Raw genomic sequence first — 5,489 nt, forward strand, 5'->3', positions numbered from 1 at the left:
TAGAAGGGATGCAGTTTGCAGCGTTGGCACATTGTCTTGATACGTGGAGGATCTACTTGCTGGATAGGAAGTTTGTGGGCAGGACTTATGTGCTACATAGTCACATGTATTGTACAGGTAACATTCGAGATGAGTTTAGCCTTTACTTGGATGTTCTAGATGAGTTTGATTTCAAATTAGCCTATATGACCACAAGGAACAAAGACTTTGAGGAGCAGTTTGATGAGTTGATGGCAAATGTGACTCAATCTGTTTCTTCTGCTTCAGACCCTTCAGAAAGTGAGTCAGAAGATGAGCCATGGGAGATCTTGTTTGTGCCTGATAAATCACGGCCACGAGCTGGCCGAAGGAGCCCTTTCTTTCGGCCATGGCACTTGTTCGCAGAGGCTAGAACGCAGCGTTTCGCCAGGGCATTTTCGCCTTCCTTAAAGAATAAAAGAAGAAATGCTAAGGCATGATCATCTCGGCCTCAAGCATAGGCCGAGGCCGAGGTAGAGCAAGGTCACGGCCAAAGGGATTAAAGTCAGATCATCACGTGACAACAGGGTCCCAGGCTTCATTTAATGAAGTAGTGCCTGTTTAATGCAGCAAAACCCATTGGCCACAAAGTAGCATTTAATGCATGAGGGAAGGTGGGAAGTGACTGAAGTCAGGATTTGGTGATGAAGATCAGAGTGATTAGACGTGGACATTCTCACAAGGATTCTGACAGCTTGAGGTGTTGGTTCACCAACTATCCAGGCAATAAATGCGTCTCCACGGCCAGAGGTTCAAAACCCACGATTGAGCGCGGCGGCTGAGATTCACCAGGATTTCTGAGGTCTCATCACCATACTTCACGATCCCAAATGTCGATTGGATTGCCCACTTGCGCTAATCAGACTCCACTATGCGCAAATTCAGCCTCGATTACTCATCCAGGGACTCTTCCTATAAATACAAGACTCGAGCTACATTCAAAGGGTTCAAACACCAAAATAAGCCTCCCACGGAGCAACTTATTTTTTCTGTAATGCACTTTCAATATCTTTACTTGCTTTCCTAGGAGTAGTGTTAGATTGTAAGCAGAATCCATTCATCAATATATCATACGACCCTTGATTTTCAAGGCGCCGGAGCACCATCCTTGTTGTTCGTTCACTCACCCCATATATCACACGACCGTCGCTCCCTGAGCAGCGCGCCGGAGCACCGCCCAAAATCCACCACCAACACCATCACTCGACGGCCTTGTAGTTCAGGCCGTGAACCTAACAGCCGAAACCAGTTCCTCTCTCGGCTACAATCGTTTGACTAGGAAGACAGATCAAACAGGCGCACCATTCATCCATCCAAAACTCATCGAAACATCAACGCACGGTAAACCGTGCTGGCACGCCTGCGCACAACCGCACCGCACCCAAAAGCAGGAAACCCCGTGTTAACGCACATCCCCTCGGCCCAGAACTCCAGGCCGTGAGATTTGCGCGGCAGACAGATCTCAGCTATTGATAGCATTTTGAGGGATGCTATGTTCAGAAAAGGGGATGAAAACCCCAAGGCTAAGGAAGAGCCAATAAGGGAAAATGAGCCTAGGGTGGAGACTATGGCCAGTATAATTGTGATCACAAGTGACGACGAAGAGGAGCCTATGGAAGAGAACGAGATAGAGGTGATCCTAGTTGAGTCAAGTGATGGCGAGTCCATGGAGGAGATTAGTGGTGAAGTGGTTCAAGCATACCCAAGTGATGTTCAGAGGAATGAAGACTACCAAGGAGTTAAGTCGACGAGGGCGTCAGACTCTTATGGTGGGGGTGGTTTGTAAGACCCTTACAAGTGGCATAGGCCATGACATGGTTTTGATGTGTTTTGCACCATGCCAAAGGTGCATGGGAGGTGCATACGAGAAGCAAGACAACATCGGAAGAAATGAGTTTTCGGCTGGGAGTAGGCAGGAAAGCTTGGTAGCAGCACATCAGATTTGGCAGCATGCAGACAAACGCTGTCGACAGGCACTATTGACAGATGCCGACTGGAGCTGCCAACAAATGAGCATAGGTGTACGTAGCGTATGTTGGCAGGCAGCGTGCACAACGGATGTTGACAAAACTAGGCACAAGGCAGTAGCGCGCTACACAGGACTGGCGGCAGTGCGCGCAATGTTCATGCATTGTTGCAGTTGGCTGACAGACGTGCTAAAATGGGTTTCTGACGTGGCAAAACAGTTTTTAAGTAGTTCCAAAGTTGGCTGGGTGTGGCTAGGAGTGTGGGAAGCTTAAAATTCGGGATGTGGCTAATGGTTGGAGTGAAGTGGGCGGTTACTTGAGAGTGGTTGCATGTTCTAAGGAGTGGGAGAGATTTTTAAGGATTAAAAATCAACTCCATGACTAAATGGGCTGCAAGGTGGCGGCTTGAGTGGGCTAGGCAGGTTTTTGGATAGAAACAAATGTCTAGGTGGCAAATCTAAGGGTTGCCAACGTTTCCTATGTAGATGGGGGTATCATCTACATAGTTTATGCTTGTAAATACCTTGTGCAGGTAGAGTTGAGATACCAAGTGATGTGGTAGTCCAACAAAAAGTAAGAGCTTGTAATCCTTTGCTATTTGAGAATAGAAGGTTGGGAACTTTTGCCCGTACATGTCTATGTGAGAATTTTCCTTTGTAGGCAAGTCTTGCTTGAGTGAGTGTTGGTAATCACTTGTACCGTTGCGTGAATTCTGAAGCCTCACGAGTTGGAGGTGCGAGAAGGCTGACTTAGGATGAGTCTAAGTGTCGGACAAGGGTCAAAAAATTAAAGGCGTTTTTCACCCTTATTACAGTTAGTACGATGGAGAAACCTATAAAAGGGGTGCTTTCTTAAATCTTCAACGTTCTTTAATCCGCCAAGCTGCAAATTTCTTGTTTAAAAAGTAAATCAAATATGAGAGAGAGAGAGAGAGAGAGAGAGAGAGAGAGAGAGAGAGAGACGACTGATATCAAGCTTCCAACCTATGTAACCATACCATAAACCCTGTCTCGGGCTGTGAGGATCCTTCTTTGTGTTAGTAAGCTGATGGTGGTACCGATGATTACTCACCCATTCAATCGGACTACCCTAAAAATCCAAACACCAACAAATCTTTGAATAACGTATACATTTTTTTATTAGCAAGATTATGTTGAATAGAAGGGAAAGGGAATGTACAATTTTTTTTTCTTTTCCTCTTTTTGACAAAGCAATATTTTGACTACTCTAATGTATGAAGAGGTGGATCAAACTCGGGTTAAAGAGGGCTGGGGCGCACTTCCTTGGCCCACATATACGAGAATGTTCAAATTCCTTAATATTTTTTTGGCTATACAAAATATACAAAAGAATAGAAGTACACCCCCACAATCTTCCTTGAACGAATAAGAACTAGTTTACTAATGCGTTTGGTTCATGGGAAAAACGGCTTTCATGTTTGGTAACTCCATGCATAAGAAAAGGTTTCCTAACACATGGGAAACTAAGGCAATAATTAAATATACTTTTTTTCATGACCAATTTGCCCCTACTAAACAATTTATAACCACAATTTTATTCAACAAAGACTTTTGGTATTCTTCTTTTACTTATTTCTAACAGGGGTATAGTTGAAAAACAAAACACAATTTGTTTTCAATTTCTATAGACACCAAATATGGGAAATGAAATAAAGTGATATTTTCTAATTACTTTCCTAACATTATCAAATATGGCAAATAAATCTTACATTTCTCATACCTTTCGGAAAAGACATGGGAAATGATTTCTCATCAAATTCTTTCTGCAAACCAAAGGGGACCTATAAGTCTAATCAAAGGAGGGGGCAATTTGTTGGATTTATTTGGGTTTGTGTATGAGTTTATAAATCATCAATAATTCATATACGAGTTTGAAAATAGATCTAAAATTTAGTGAATTTGCTTTACTGTCAAACACTGAAAACGTTACCCATTGTGTACACACACACACCTGGAGTGATAGAACGCCACAATAGGCAAAGAAGTACTCGAGCCATTTTGCAAGCCTAAAACTTCTGTGTGCAAGACTTCTATGGTAACACAGAGTGACTCCTAAACCCGTCGCAATGTACAAAGTGATGGCCACCCAAAATGCAGGCCAATTGAAATGAAAGGGCGCAAGTGCACAAAGGCAATGCAAAGCCAAAAACATAACCACTGCGAATACGTCTTGTATGTTCCATTTCCTCCCCGAAAACTCTCCACATGACTTCATAAGAAACATGCCCAAAAGCCTCATATTAATATATATATATATATTATTTTGATTTGACAAACCCCGCCCTTCATTAAAAAATATCTTTGTAAATATTTGTAATATATTTACTTGCCCAAATTAGTGTAGGTCAAATCCCACTAATATTGGATCACAGCTTCAAAGCCTTAATTGTAGGATTGATAGAAGGCTATGGTTGTATATATGTATTGTACTATTTGATGTTTGGAATACAACAAAACATTCAACCATTTACTTTCTTGAGATGGTATTAGAGCTTCATCCTGGTACTTGACCCTTTCTACATCCTAGCCACCTTCAACAACCATGCCAGATCAAACAGCACTAGAAATCAGAAACAACAATTCCAAAAATTCAAGCGCCAGCACCAAAAATCCCGGTATGGATTCATCACACCCATATTTTGTTCATCAATCAGATCACCCCGGTCTCATGCTCATTCCAATAAAGTTGAACGGCATCAATTACCTATCTTGGAGTAAATCCATGATTCATGCTCTTACAGCCAAGAACAAAGTTGGCTTTGTCAATGGATCCATTCAACCTCCTTCAGAAACTGTATCTGATATATGGTTGGTGCATTCTTTTGTGAGAATTGATCTTTGAAATCTTGCCACACTTGATGGACAGTCTTGGCATGAACGACTACTTTGGCCAAATCGGGTTCCACTGAGTGAGCAAGCCATGATAAAATCATACTGTTGCATTGATTCCAGAGAGCATATTATGTTGGTTGTTCAGTTTCTGAAGGAGGTTGAATGGATCCAGACGGTTTCAGACTACTACAAAAAACTCAAAGATCTCTGGGATGACTTAGAAACATATCAAACCCCTCTCACATGTAACAAGATGAAAGCACACAATGCATAAAAGGAACAGGATCGGATGATGCAATTCCTTATGGGCCTCAACGACACCTACGACGGTGTCCGTGGCAACATCCTAATGATGTTGCCATTGCCTAATGTCCGCCAAGCCTATTTACTAGTCGTTCAAGACGAAAAATAGTGACATATAACATTAGGACCACCAAAGAATTTTTCCATCACCGCTGTGATTCACAACCAATCAAACAATATGTCAAATAATTCCACAAACAAACACTGTGAGCACTGTGATAGAAATGGTCATACAATTGAAGAATGTCAGACTCTCAAATGCAATTGCAAGTATTGTGACAAGAGAGGCCACACTAAGGATAAATGTAAATTTAAAATTGGGACATGGGTTCCAATGACACAGGAACTC

General features: G+C 42.3%; 1 pseudogene; it reads right to left on the minus strand.

Annotated features, from left to right (window-relative positions):
• Nucleotides 1-2,771: 2,771 nt before the first annotated feature.
• On the minus strand, nucleotides 2,772-4,244 carry LOC110774596 (delta-9 acyl-lipid desaturase 1 pseudogene; annotated as a pseudogene).
• Nucleotides 4,245-5,489: the final 1,245 nt, after the last annotated feature.

This window comes from Prunus avium, chromosome 4 (assembly GCF_965620075.1).
Source record: "Prunus avium chromosome 4, drPruAviu1.hap1.1, whole genome shotgun sequence".
In the NCBI taxonomy this organism is placed as follows: domain Eukaryota; kingdom Viridiplantae; phylum Streptophyta; class Magnoliopsida; order Rosales; family Rosaceae; genus Prunus; species Prunus avium.